We start from the raw sequence: 16,346 nt of genomic DNA on the forward strand, positions 1-16,346 counted from the left end.
AGACAGGACGCCTGCTTTTGGAGGATTGGGTCTTGGTCTTATTTGGGATTACATGATCCATGCATTCCTGAAGGTGTTCTTTAGAATGCATTTATAAAGGATTCTGCGGTCTGGGCCGTATTTTCCACAGGCCCGGTGGCTTTGATGTTTTGAGGAGTGTGAAATTTGCTTTAGAGAAGTTTTTCACTGTGGTTTTCTGGGCAGGGTCAGGATGTGAATATCCAGTGAGATTAGTTTATGGTCTGATCTTACCAGTGAGGGATACACTTCTGGTCTAGAGCATAGAGCCCCCATGTTGGGGATGATCAGGTCCAATATGTTTTCCCCTCTTGTGGGAGTGGTAACAAGTTGTTCCATAGCATTTGAGTTTATAAATTCTAGGAACCTTTGGGCTAGGGTGTTTGAGCTAGCGTAATGCTCCCAGTCTATGTTTGGGTAGTTGAAGTCACCCAATATAATGGTGTTTGGAGAGACCTTCATATTCTCCAGTGTTCTCAGGAAGGCCGAGTGGGGTTCCTGGATTTGGGAGGGTGGTCTGTAGCAGGCTATAAACTGGAAGGCAGTTTTACCCACTGTTAGTTGCACATGGATAGTCTCTGATGCTTTGTGCTGTACCACCAACCTGGAGGTGTAAGTATCTTTGACGAATATTTATACTCCCCCTCCTTTTGTGGTTTGGTCCAAGTTTTGGGGCCGAAAAGCATGGTATGAGGTATAACCTGGTAGTGCTGGGGTGCTCTCGGTAGCCTTGAACCAGGTTTCTGTTACTGCACAGATAAAAATGTTCTCCATGCTAAGGAGAGTTTCGAGTGCGTACATCTTGAGGTTTAGACTTCTGGTGTTGAGTAGAATTACTCTTAGTTTCTTATCCTTTGCGATACCTATGAAGGTGGGTTTGTCTTTTGAGCCTTGCCTAAAAAAGGCACTATGGGGGTACCAAGAGCCTTTGCCAATATCTGAAAGCCCAGGGGTGGCAGGTGCAAGCCGTCCCTAGCAAAGCATCGTGGCTTGTCGAGCATGTCATCCCAGGCTGACAGGCATTGGATCCCCTTTGAATGACACCAATACTTAAGCCAATTGTTGAAATTGATCATCTTGTCTTCATATTGTGGCATCATTCTTGGTGAGGGTAAGATGCTACTCAAGGTTAGGGTCATACCGGCCTGGGCTATATGCTCAGAGAGCTCCTCTATGTCTCTTTTCATGTAGTCCAGGGAGGTACGTTTCAGGTCATTCACACCAGCATGGACAATGACAGAGTCATATTTGTACTTGCCTTGGAGTGACATGAGTGCTTGTGTTATGTGGCGGATCCTAGCGCCCAACAGGCAGCTCACCATGACCTTCTCCTTGTTCAGCCTGGTGAGCGGGACATCAGTGTGCCTGACGATAGAGTCACATATTACAAGTGTATCAGGTGTGTTGTTTAGCCTTAAGGGCTGTGGCTGTTTGGCACACTGGCTTTGTTTGCACGTGTTTTGTTTTGGGGTAGCGGTTGCTTGGGTGTCTGCTTTGGAGGTCTCTGCTGCTTAGGCAGATTTTTATTTAGACCATCCGAGTATGTTTTTGTGTGTTTATGTATTTGGTTTACTATCGTGGTAGGTCAATGTGAGTTCAAATTGCCTTGTTCAAGCAAAGCTATCTACTAATACATATAAGAAGTGAAAAACGAAAAGATGTGAAAGAACAAGGAAGTATGGATCTCGTGCTGGGCTCTCTGCCAGGTTAAAAGCTAATCCATACAGACCTATACTCCCATCCTTGCTACTGGCCCATGTTCACTCATTGAATAGCAAAATGGACTATATAAGACTGGGATTAACCACTCATAGCAAGGTGAGAAACAATTGTGTACATATGTTTACTGAGACATGGTTAAACAATAATGTAAATGATAGTGCAGTCTATGTAGAAGGGCTTACATTAATTAGAGCAGACAGAAACCAGGTACAGGCAGAAATTCAAGAGGTGGGGGTGTCTGTATCTATGTCAACAGTAACTGGTGCACCAACTGTGAGTTGGTTACTAAAACTGGTCTGAAAATATTGAGTTTGTCATTGAAGTGCAGACATTTCTTTCTGCCAATGGAGTTCAATGGTGTGACCATCACATTGGTGTATATTCCCCCAGAGCCAATACCGGTGAGGCACTGAATACACTTTACCAGTCAATCAGAGAAATACAAAACCAGAATCTGGAGTTTGCTCACATAATAGGAGGTGATTTTAATCAAGCAAATCTGAAAACAGTTTTACCTCATTACTTCCAACATGCGGTCTTTGCAATGAGGGGAGAGAAAATTATGGATAAGATCTACGCCAATGTCAAACTAGCATATAAGGCAGTACCTCATCCACATCTGAGTAACTCAGATCATCTCTCTGTTATACTACTACCAGCATATAGGCCATTGTTAATCAGAAGAAAGCCATCCAGGAAACTAATAAGGTTATGGCCAGAGGGAGCAGTCTCAGTACTCCAGGACAGATTTTTAAAGCACGGACTGAAATATATTCAAGGAGGCTGCTACTATGGACCAGAAAATTAACCAAAGTCCATGATGGTCTATATATCAAAGTGTGTGGATGATGTGACAGTCAATGACAGCATCATCACATGAGTGAATCAGAAACCCTGGCTCACAAGTGGAGCATACAAGCTCTTGAAGGCACATGATGCTGCCTTTAAGTCAAAAGACAAAGTTGCCCTTAGGGAAGCCAAATTGGAACTAAGTAGAGGAATAAGAGAGGCTAAGCGGGCCTATGGGCAGAAAATTCAGGGTCACTTCTTGGACCTGAGAGTCTCCAGGTGTCTGTGAAAGGTATACAATCTATATCAGACTAAGAACTCCTATCTTCTCAATGTGATGATAACACAGAGTTTCTCAATGAGCTCAACACCTTCTTCAGCAGGTTTGAGAAGGCAAACAATACAATGGCAATTAAACTGCCCGCCAACCAAGAAGACGCAGTGCTCTGCCTTCACTCAGCTGATGTTGAAAGGGTGCTGTGATGGGTAAACCCAAGAAATCTGACAGTCCTGACAATATTCCGGGGCAGGTGCTCAGGGACTTTGCTCACCAATTAACTGCTGTTCTCACTGAAATATTCAACATATCTCTGCATCAAGCATCAGAACCCAAGTGCTTTAAGAATACAGCCATTATACCACTGCCCAAGAAATCTCCACCCTCAAGTTTGAATGACTACCACCCAGTAGCTCTTACCTACATTGTAATGAAGTGTTTTGAGAGATTGGTCAAAGACTACTTAACATCAAGTGTTCCTGCAGCACTGGACCCACTCTGATTTGCTTATAGATCCAATCGCTCTATGGTGAATGCCATCTCACTGGCACTTCACTTATCCTTGGTACACCTGGAGAACAAAAACAACAATGTCCACATGTTATTTACTGACTTCAGCTCAGCCTTCAACACAGCCATCCCCCATCTAATTGAGAAACTGGTCCATCTGGGTGAAACACTCCTTTATGCAACTGGATTCTGAACTTTCTTATTGACAGACCACAAAAGGTATGCGTAGGCAGCAACACCTTGTGGGCATCACGCTGAACACTGGGGTACCTCAAGGATGTGTCCTGAGCTCCCTGCTGTTTACCATGCTGACACATGATTGTATCACTAGGTACAACACACCACATTATTAAGTTTGCGGATGATACTACAGAGGTGGGTCTCATCATTAATAGTGACGAAAAAGCCTACAGACAGGAGGTAAACCAACTGACTGGCTGGTGTGACATCAAAAACCTGGCTCTCAATATGAATAAAACAAAGGAGATAAAAGTAGACTTCAGGAAGAGATGCAGGGATCATTCTCCACTCACAGTCAAATGAGAAACAGTGGAAAGGGTGAAGAGCACCAGGTTCCTGGGGGCGTATATCACTGAAGACTTGTCTTGGTCAAGAAACAATAATCACATTGTCAAGAAGGTGTAACAGATTCTACACTTTCTAAGACGGTTGAAGAGAGCATAACTACCACCTTCATTTCCCACACCCTTCTACAGGGGTAACATTGAAAGCATCCTCACTAGTAATCTCTTCATGTGGTATGGAAATTACATGGTTTCAGAGCACAAATCTCTCCACATGGTGGTGAAAGTGGCAGAAACAGGTCCACACTCCCCTCTATCCAGGACTTGCACTCTGCTTGATGCCGCAGCAGAGCCATAAAAATAATCAAAGACTGCATTCATCCTGTCCATGTTCTGTTCTCATGTTTGTCTTCAGGCAGGAGATACTGTGGCTTGCAATACAAAAGCAACACATTTAATAGAAGCTTTTTTCCAAAAGCCATCATACTTCTGAACTCCAGTAATAACATACACCATGCTGGTCATCAAGGTCTGGAGTTCCATAGCTGAAGTAATTCACAAACAAATTCTATAACTCTATGAAAGTACAATCTTATACCTTATGTGCAATATTAATGATGCCAAGTTAACATTCTGCAATATGCCAAGTTAGAATTCCATGCAATGTGAAATCTGTCTAATTCTGATGTGTGCAATATATTATCTGTGCAATATTTTGTGTACTGACGAAGACATGTAAGTGGAATAGTCTTGGTGCATGTCAATGTACTTGTTACTGCACTGCATAAATGTTTTACTGTTGGTATTGTTGGATTAGCATTAGTATATGCATCATTGTTGTACTAATATTATCAGTATATGTTGTAAGCACATTGAGATTGAAGTAATGCAATTTTGTTCAGTTGCACTGTTGTGTGGTCTGAATAAAAATAAAGTTCACTTTGACTTTGACTTATCAGAGATGTTAAAGAAAATGCTAGTTTAAATATGGCAAAAGACGTGTGTGAGGTGAAATGCAGAGAAAGAATGGCAGATTTAAAAACAGGCAAAATCCTGGTCAAATTAAGTGAATACATGAGAAACAAAAACAGAATTGGTATAAACTTGACAGATGTATGGCATGTTGCTACTGCCATACTTAGTCACAGCAGTGCATTGTATGAGCCAGGAGTTTTAGGAATTATGAAATATTGAGCCATTTTACTGATGTTTATAAAACAAAGCTTATTAAAAGGTTTTTTTTTTTGGAATAAATGCTCAGATGGCATTTTTTTCGGGTTTCACTTACTAATATATCGGGTAGAGAAAGGGTCTGCCAAATAAAACTTCTTATCATTGGAACTCAAGTAAGTTTCATAACAGATACAGGGAGATGCAAGGACTGATACTGCTATGATATAATGTACGGTATAAAGAAGATGCATTAAGCAGAGACTGTGATCCACATGCTGGCAGGTAAATTCATATGCATTGGTAAATTTCTAGCCATATCTGAGTGGAAAGGACACAAGGGTGACTTCTGGGTTTATCTATGTGCTGGATATCTATACATATATAATCTGCAGAACTATGGCAAGATGGTCTTAAATGCCAGATTTAAGAAATTAGACTACCTGTGTTTGGTTAATATGATCTGATTAACTGTGGGGCTGTAAAACTTAAGGTAGACTAAATTGCTGTTCCATATGACCTTATGGATACTACTAGAAGAATGTCATTTAATATGCTTTCTTTAGTAGAACCAAAGCTTAAAAGAATGTAAGGCCTTGGCAAAATAAAAGGTGTAACTATATGAACTGATGGCCCTAGTAATTGAAAAAAATGGATGTGTATGAATGAAATTTGATTTTAAAATGATTAATTATGCATTTGTGCAAGAATGGTTAATTCAGATATCATTACCCAAGGTGCTCAGTGCTAAAGGGCTAACTCCTTCATTATTTCAGGGGGAAAGTCCTGTTTTAAGAGGCTGTTTGTGGCAAAGCCTCAGCACTTGATATCTTTCGGGATAAAATGACTGATTTGCTCAATGTACTTGTTAATGTTGTTATTATGCACTAATCCTGGTCTTTATTCCAGAAAAAGAAATATATGAGTTGAGGTTAAATGCAGTGCTTCAAACTATCAAAAATCCCGAATTAAAGATAAAACAAAACAGATGCTGTTTTGGAAAGACAAAGCTCTAGTTCTTTGGTCACAGTATAAGTGATAGTGGAGAGAGACCAGATGCAAGCAAGGCCAATGCAATAATCAAGTTTCATAATCCATTATGTGTGACTTAGTTTAAGGGAAGCTCTAGGCATGATTAACATTTTGGGCAAGCTTGTGCCAGATCTCTCAACTGTGTTGCAACCATTGACTGACTTGAAGAAGAAAGATGCATTATGGTTATGGGTAAGTGACCAAGGGCAAGATATTGGCAAAGTGAAAACAACAGCTCTACAACTGGTATATATTGGGATGTTACTAAATGAGTGGCACTGACAAAAAGGCAGGAGTCAGAGCTGGATGTGGCAGAGTTAAAGATGTTAAGATTTGCACTGGGTGTGACGAGGGTAGACAGGATTAGGAAAAAGTATATTAGAGGGTCAGCTCAGGTTGGACAGTTTGGAGACAAAGCCAGAGAGACGAGATTGCATTGGTATGGACATGTGCTGAGGAGGGATGCTGGGTATATTGAAAAAAGGATGCTAAGGATGAAGCTGCCAGGTAAGAGGAAAAGAGGGAGGCCTAAGATAAGGTTTATGGATTTGGTGAGAGAGGACATGCAGCTGGTTGGTGTGACAGAGCAAGATGCAGAGGACAGGAATAAATGGAAACAGATTAACCCCTGTGGTGACCCCTAATGGGAACAGCCAAAAGAAAAGAAGACTAAATGAACAATAGCAAGTGCAGATTCTAGTCACTATCCAAATGAATGAAAAGGTATTATGTCCTGCGGCATATTTTTACAGAATATTAACTGATCCTGAACAGAGAAATTCACAGATCAAAAAAGAGTGCCCTACAAATGTGTAAACATGTGAGAAATTCTCCAGACTTCTATTTGGGCTCAGAATGTTTGAATATCTCACTGCAGACTGACCACAGACCATTGGTTCCACTAATTAATTCTACAGATTTAGATAATGTGTCAACCAGGTGTCATATAGTTGCTAATGATACACAGAAGATTCAACATCAGAGCAATACATACACCTGGAAAGCAGTTAAATTTGCAGACGTATTATCCAGAAATCCTATCTTTAACCAATCATTAACTGATACCAAAAAAGTTGCGGTTGCTTACATGCCAAATATACTGCTGACAAGACCTGTAACTGCCTAGAGACTACAACAGCTCACGATTGCTACCCCAAATGACCGAGAGTTACAAGAGGATATCCAACATATTTGAGATGGATAGCAAAATCTCTGAACAATATAAATATGACACAAAGTGCAATAATCAGAATATAATGGCTTATTGTAGTATCAAGACAGAGTAGCAGCACCTCATCACAGCAAGCTTAAGTGCTATTTCAAGTACAAGAAGTTCACCAAAGGCAGGGAAATGTCAAAAAGTGGCTTAAAAGCTAGACTGGTGGCCAAATGTTGACCAAGATACTAGAAATATCTTTGTTCAAAATTTATTCTGTATTGTTTATAACTATCACAGTAGTGTGAGCTATTAATGCAAACACCATTGCCATAAGATTATTTTCATAGGATAACTGTTGACCTGTGTAAGTTGGAATGCAAAAGCTACATCATAGCTGTGGACTGCTACTCTTCTTACATAAATAATACAATTACCAGGTATCACAAGGCAAAAATAATAACCAAGCTCAAAACCATAGTATCAAGATAAGAAATACCTATTGAACTAATTGCTGTCAGTGGCACACAGCTCATGTCAATTGAGTCACAGGAGGAAGATGACAACTATTGTTTCACTCATGCCATGTTAAATCCTTACCATCCTCAACCAAACAATAATACTGAGAGAGAAGTTCAAATACCTAAAAAGGAATTAAGACAACCTGCTCTGCACAGAAATCTCATGTCATATCAAGTCCCTCATGTAAAAGAAAAGTTTCTGGTTATTTTAGGTGATCACAAATGTAACATACTTGTTTCATTTATGATGACTTTCCTTTGATGTTTTTTTTTTATAAAAGTGATCATCACTGAACTTTTATGACATATTTACTGTTGATGTAGGTTCATAAATGATGCAATAACATCCAATCACATGTGTGTGTGTGTGTGTGTGTGTGTGTGTGTGTGTGTGTGTGCGCGAGTGTGTGCATGTGCGAGCATGTGTGTGTGTGTGTGTGTGTGTGTGTGTGTGTGTGTGTGTGTGTGTAGTTTGGCAAAGAGGTCAAGTATATATTTCAAATCAGAAAAATATTATATTCCTTTATCTGTTAGTGTAAGATATGGGTTTATTCACTTTAAGAATGTTTTCAGGTAACTGAGAACAAGTTAGGCACCACTCTAATCATATTGTGATCATAAACCAAAATCTGCATGGAATAGCTGGACTTCATTTTAGCTTAAAATGTAAGTCATTTCAAGCTTGTTGTTATCAATGAATTTCTACAATTTTACATTAGGTAATTTACTCATCATCGACATTCAGAGGTTTCTTCTACCAGACTTTATTTATGAAAGATGCAAAATTAATAAAATGCCCCATGATCATTTTAATATTGACATTTGAAACCAGATGAGATGCTCTTCAATTACATGAGTGATGCAATCATTATTTTATAATGCAGTTTAAATGCCATCTACATGTACAAATTTACCATGTGTCTGCTATAATATAAAAAATAATCACAGAAAGATCAGACAATGTTGTGGTTTCCATCCTTATTAACTCCTTTGCTGATTCTTTCTGATTTGACATGAGAGTTGTGTGCAGTGAAATAATTGACAAATTCTTTACTACTTGGACATTGACCCTGAAAGGATTATCATTATTATTGTTATTATTATTATTATTATTATTATTATTATTATTATTATTATTATTATTGTTATTATTATTATTATTACTATTATTAAACTTTGCTTATTGAGCCGGAGCACTGATCACAAATAACAATTTTCAGTCTCTGCCTGGGAAGGTAAAGAAAGCTAGAACTGCATTAAATGAAATATAGCAAGAGTATACCAAAAATACACATCTGTAAAATACCATTATCAGTTAACCAAAATATAGCGAGTATATAAAATTGCTTTATACATTAGCACATGTAGAATGTTTGATGGTTACAGCAGAAAGTTGTCTAAGTGGAAATGATAGGATAGTTGAGTGTAGTAGAATGTTATTAGATGGAATCTATGAGTACTTGTAAGGAGAAGTTCTTTTAAGCAAAAGATTATGTGAGTTAGAAGTCTAGATTGGTGAAAGAGATTGTGCCATGTTTGGGACAGTAAGAGTGTTACTATTAGGGCAAAGAGTGTATGATGGCAAAAGACAAGATATTGTTGGATGTGGGGCAATGAAAGTTAGCTGATGAGAGGTGGATCTCATTGATCCTGACAGTTTGTTGGCCTTACAGATGTTGATTTGATTACACATCAAATCTATTCAAAATGCAATTGTGAGTCATGTTCCAGTTCCCCAGCAAGTAGAACCAACAGTAACTAAATGTATCCAAGTAGCTGCTTTCCTTGAATAAATGAGTGCCTCTTGGACTGACAACAGACAATAAGAGATGCATCAGTAATCAGCTTGAGTCATTGAAAGGATCTAAATTTGATAAAAAATAAACCTGCACTCCTGGCCAATATAAATTGTAATATGTGTGCATATAACATTTTTCTGACAATTATCAGTACCTACAACGCATTTTATAACATTGCCAAGGCCAAAACTATGTCTAATCAATTTTTTCTTAATTTTCTCTTAAATACTGACATTTGTAAGTGTCTTTTGAATTAAGCTGAGAATTGTTTAAATTAAAAAGATCATGATAGAATAGATATATTTTATTTTGCACATTAAATTCACTAAGATTCCTTAAAATACACCTACTGACCACAATGAGCAGCCATAAAATGGTTATCTACCTGGTGTTCAGAAATTAAAGTACAAAGAGGAAACATAGAAAGAGTAGAAACTCTCACAATATGAAAGGGTGTTAAGGTCATTCTGAACCTGAAGAGGGAGGTATCAACTCTGTTAATGCTAATAGCAGGATTTTTCAATATGCTCCTGCCCTCTTGGGAAGGGAGCAAAAGGAATAATGGATTTAAAAGTAGGACATCTGCAACAGAGAAGATACACTATAAGGTCAAAAAAGAGAAGTTAGTGTTAGCTTTATATTTTTAGTTAAGATGCATGAATAGTTAAATGACACAGTTGTTGTCATGAAGTGCAACTCTTCTGTAATACTAGGTAGCAAGATAAAATATCTTCAGCATCATTGCCTCAGAAAATGCAAAGAATATATTTTAAATTTTATATCTACTGCAAAAATACTTATTTTTTGTAATGAATCTGTTGTGAAAACAAAAAGTAGAGAATTTAGAACTTGCTGTTCTACAAGCTAATGGACTTAGATACACATGCTGACTTTTCAGAATGAACATTAGGGTATTTAAACACAGGTAAGCATTATAAGCACCTGGACAAATGTAAGCTAATTTTTAGCTGAATCTCACAGCCAGTAAAGAGATCTGAACAAATATATTTTTTTTAAATATAAATATACCTGCAAGCTAAGAACAATTGTTTCTTAGAATAGGCAGCACAAAAACTAATTACACCAATAACCATAACTCAGCAATTAAGATGTTCATGGGGCATGGCCAGGATGCTGAAGAGATAGGAACAGAGTTCTTCAGCTCTCCAGTTCTTGACATATTCCTGACAGGAAATTTTATTTCTAAGTTAGCATTTTTTATTTTTTCTTCTAAAAGTTAATAACATAAAAAATTTCCTTGAATAACATATAAAAATAAAAAAAAAACATATATGTACTTTTTTCTGTCAAAAAATTACCTGAAAGGATTTACGATTCTGAAGCAAGATGAGCCACAGTAAAGCTAACTCTCATGATACTGCATCGATGAAGGACCTTCAGATGGTATTGACAAACATACAGAAACTTTCTCTGAAAATGGATAAAGCAGACAGTAAGATAGAAGACTTCATGAGCAGATGCAAAAAAAAATGGAAATGCTTCAAGAGTAACTTAGTTAACAAAACCAGCAGATAATGGCAATGGAAGAATCATTAAATGACATGGAAAAAAGACTGTCAGAGGATGAAAATAATACTGACTTCTTACTAAAACAAAACACCATTCTGATGACTAAGTTAGAAGATCTGGAGAACAAGTCACACAGAAATAATATCATGATTTTTGGACTAACAGAAGCAATTTCGGGGAATAATATGATCAACTTTTTAACTTCCTCCTTAACCTGTGAGTGAAGCAATGTCATTTGGAATTGAAAGAGCCCACAGGTCTCTCATAGGGTTTTCTTTGGATAAAAATGCTACTCTGAGGTCAGTTACTGTAAGATTTTTTTCTACACTTGACAAAGAATTAATTTTAAAAATAGCATTGTCAAAGTCTCCCATCAAAATAGATGGGAAAATAATCAGATTTGATAATGACTACTCTACTACAGCAATTTCCAAAAGAAACAAATTTTCACCCATCATTAAAGAGCTAAAGAAAAAATAGATTAAAGTACAATTGCTTTTTCCCAGCTAGATTAAAAATATTCCAAACTGATGAAACAAGAATATTTGATGACTTAGACTGTACATTTTCTTTGTAAAAACTAAAAGAGTTTTTGAACAATCTGAATAAATGGAATGGAGCAGCAGTTCCCAGAAAAGATTGGCTGAGAGAAATGGCTGGAAAACACAGGAGAAAAAGAAGCTAAAAATGAAGTGACAATTTTTTTTTAGTTAATTACTGATTTTCAGTCTTGGTCTGCATCTTTGCTTTCTTGATTTGATATATACAGCTTATTTTCAAATGTATTATAAATCTGTATAAATATTACTTCAAGATCCAGAACAAAATTCCAGACGTCAGCATTCATAATGTAACTCTTTAATATTCATTCCCATAAGGCACAATAATATATAACTGCTTAAAAAAATAACTAAATATACATTTGAAATGTTAGTTTAAACAATTGGTTATTTGTAAGTTCATTATTACTTAAAATAAGCCTTAATTGTTAATGTACAGCATGGCATCTCAGTTATAGGTTGACCAACCTCTGGATCAGTCTGGTTAACATATTACAATATAAATATACAAAACTGTTTATTTTCATCAATTACATTCATTTAACTGAGATACAGAATAAAATGTTCTGTTAACAGCTTTCTTTATCTAGACATGTAATCAAACACATATCTCGGTATAGCATAGCATGCCCAAACTTTCAGAATTCTGAGTGAACTAGAATGTATGATTTTTTTTTTTTTTTAACTTGGTCACTTTAGTTTGCAATTAGTTTCTGGCTTGTAGTAGCTCGGATGTTGATTCTTTGAAGTTCTGGATGTCCTGGCACTGAACATATTGAATACAGTAGAAACTTTATCGGAATTTCATTATCTGCAGCAGAGAATAGCTTTTTTGTGGACTAATGAATATGTAGTCTTCTTAGTGGCTACTATTTGATTAGGAACAGGGATCCCTAGCTGCATAATCGATGCTTAATATTCCAAAATGGAAGCTGAGTAAGTTTAAATTCAAAATGAAAATGCACAACACTTAAGTTTAAACATTTCAATAAAAAACGGTTGATAATTACATTGAATTGGTGCACATAGACACTGTGTATATGTGCATTGTAGTGATACAAAGTAAATGAGTCTGTTTTTATTTGGTTTTATCATATTTCACTTTGTTGAAGGAGATTTTCACAAGAAGTTTGTGCTAGTATTTGATTCCTGTCTCTAGAGTTTGAGGAATAGCTTAAGATGTGTTGATAGAACTGCTTTTGAACTTAAAGGAGGTGCAGAAGAAGTGCAGGGGAATCCTTAATGTAGTCACTGAAAGTAATATGCTTACAAACTTTGTGTGAGTTTTTGAAGCTCCTTTTGAACCAAAGGAGAGGGTACAGAGCTGCAGTGAGATTTTGTAAGTTTTTGATTGCAGAGATATACTATGTAGCAGCTTGTTTAGTCTTGTAGGAGCTGTGCTTGTTTGGTATAGTGCCACTGTCTGCCTACTGGGAAGGAAGGAGATGAGGCCAATTCAGTCTCGGTGACAAGACTTGTTATTTATGAGTGTCGACTTTTGAATGGGTGTTGTTTGGTGTGCTGGCTGACTTCAGTGTTTGATTTTGAAGTGCCTGGTGATTACAAGGAGTATGCACTGAGAAACGATGGCTTAAAACTATCTGAACAATTAGCTTGACAAGGTTGTATGTTTCAAGCTAGAAGAAAAGGAAAAAAACAAGTGAAGCTTTCTGTAATAGCTCGAGCTCTGTAAGGATTTATATTTTATTTCTTCCCACCTAGAATGGGATTGGTCTGCATATCAATTGAAATAATAGGGATATGAGCATGCTTGATTACTGGAAAAGCAACATGGGGTCAAAGGGCATAGAAATGAAAATAAAATAAAATGGGGAAAAGAATAAATAAATGTATAAATGATGAATTACTCTTGTTAACAGCAGTCACATTTCAATATAACATCAGCAGAGAAGCTGGATATAAAAATATGTTCATTAATTGTATTGCTAACAAACTCAGAAGGGATTTATAAATATCAGAAATATGCCTATTTTATGATTCATGTTCATTGTCTCTATGTTTAAACATGTTTATATTTCAATAATATTACGAATTTTATAGATAGACGGTATATATGTTACATATACTTCGGATGTTTCTTATAAAAGGTTGTAACAAATTTGCAAAGCATTGAACTTTAAAAAACTGAATGTTCTATAGTATATTTATTTATTTATTTAGTTATTTATTTATTTTTTATTTATATAACATTTGTTGACCGGGTTGGTCCATCTGGGCTGAGGCCCTTTTTCAGTGAAGACCTGGGGAGAAAAGCTCCATAGTTACAAAATATTTACAAGTTCCAAGAATGCAAAAAAGACATTTGATAGTACATAAAAAAAAGAATACATAATGTACAGTGAGTATACAATAATAACAATGCTGATTATACATTATATACAATGTTGGCTAGCTATGTATATTAAGGTACGTAATGCATGAGAAATTGAATTTTGAGTAAAGAGAAAGGAAGCTAGTAAGAAGTGTTTGGGTAGCAGTGAAAGGAGAGATAAGAGTGCAACAGTATTTTGTTGACCATTTTACTGGTGAGGAGATTGGAATAGTAAAGGATAGTTTAGGGGTAAGAGTCAGGAGAGGGTTAAGAGGGGGAGAAGGGATGGGGAGTTTGGAAGGAGGTAGAGTTAGGCACTTGTAGGAGAGAAAGAAGTGAGAGAATTATTCTGGAGAGGTGGATTATCTTTGGACTTCATCCCATTCTAAGTCATGTTGTTCTAGTATCTTTACATAACTGTATTTTTGTGTGCTTATACAGCTGTGTTTGAATTGAAAATCCATCCTTTTCAACATTTGTCTCCCATTAGTCCAGGTTTTAAATCTTATTGAATAAAAGCCCTAATTAATTTGTTAGGGAATAGCCTGGTCATTTATTAAAAATGGGGGATATGGAGTATGGATAGACTGGGAAAGCACTAATACATATGCTTGAAATATTTTGATGTATGCACACAGATAATAAATAATAACATCAGTTTGATTATGTCATCTTAAAAAAAGCATTTTATAATAACAAGCGTTATTTATTAATATTTTAACTTAGAATAATGTCATATGGCATTCAAACTTTCAGTTAAGAGCATATTAAAGTTATAGATTTAATACTAGATCATAAATACAGAATGTCTGAGTTGAATTCATTCTGCTACTTTTGTTAGTAAGAAAGGCTTTAATGGATTCTCTGTCTAAGTCTGGAGATGGTTACTCAATTAGGGTGGGGGTTGTTAGAATTTCATTATATGTTATAAATCTGAATTTAAATCTTCACATTTTGGTGTCTACATTTAAAATCCAAGTGCATAATCCTATAAATCTGATTTTAAAGTATTACTACAAAACTACAAAAAACATTCTTGTGTTTTATACAAAAATCTTTCATTACATGATTCAGAAATTCATTTATAGAGAAAACGTGGACACTGATAGATGACAAGTTTAAGATGTCTATCCATTAACATAAATGGCTTAAATAATGGTTGTAAGGGAGGCAATTTTTATAAATATTTAAAATTATCCTCACCACAAATTATATTTGTCCAAGAAACTCACCTAATATATTTATAGGATAAATAATAAACAATACACAGCTATAGCTAGTTCTCAGTTTAATCAAAAAAGTAGAGCAGTAGCCATACTATGAAAGAATTATTTACATTTGCAACACTTTTTAAATACTTACAATGATGATAAAAGGGTGTTCCCTTCAGCTAACATTGTAGTAAACAGGAAGATATACCCCCGGATTCATGAAGTCTGTGCCAGGCGCAGGCGTAGTGTATGTGGGACAATGCCAAATATGTCCGCCGAGCGATTCAGGTATGAACCAACTCCATGTGCACTACACGCAGCCCTCGGCATAGGTATGCAAATCACCCCATGCGCAGTGTCACTCCATGCTAATGAAGGCATACAGCTATTCACGAAATGGTGCAGGCGTAGCGCAAGCCCATGGAAATGTAAACCAAAAAACACGGCTTACATTTTCCCAAACAGAACATTGGAGTTATGGAAGCGGACCAGACTCATGTATTACAAAGTTAACATATGCCAATGGTGAAATACACAGCCAATGGCACAAGAAAAGATGTACAACACCTAAAAAACAACATTTAATGTCATGTCCACAGTAACGCACAGTACAACCGCAGGGCATGTGTGTGCAAACAGGAATACAAAGGAAATATATACAAATGTCATGAAATCGCAATGAAAGACAAATCAGGATTGCACCATAATATGCAATGGTAGGCATGGCACACCACAAACAAGGCGCCAGCGTTGCCAGGGGCCTGTGACAGTGTTGGGCGCTGTAACTATGAATTAGTAGTCAATGCCATGCAAATGAGGAAGGTAATACTGAATCGCAAACATCCCGCCGGATTAAGGATGTACCTGACGGTGCAGCGCTATAACACTGAGGAGTGTATCAGAGGTGATACATGACATCAGCAGAGGGGTGTGCCACTGTATCAGTAAGCACATTGGAGCAATGCAAATCTGGCCTGGCCATTGCTAAGCAAAGCTGCAGGACAGGGGTGGGGAGGAAGGTAAAGAACCATTTAGTTGAGAGCACACATGGTGCCTGAAAGCGCATGTGTATGAGGATGAAATTGTGCCCGAAACCCAGTAAGCGGATGCACGCGCCGTGAACAATAGCACAAACAGGAAGGTCAGGGGAAGAAAAGAAGGAAATGCTGAAGCAGGGTAATTGGCGTACTAATGA

The sequence above is a fragment of the Protopterus annectens genome, chromosome 5.part1, assembly GCF_019279795.1.
Source record: "Protopterus annectens isolate FY-2018-M chromosome 5.part1, PAN1.0, whole genome shotgun sequence".
NCBI classification, from domain to species: domain Eukaryota; kingdom Metazoa; phylum Chordata; order Ceratodontiformes; family Protopteridae; genus Protopterus; species Protopterus annectens.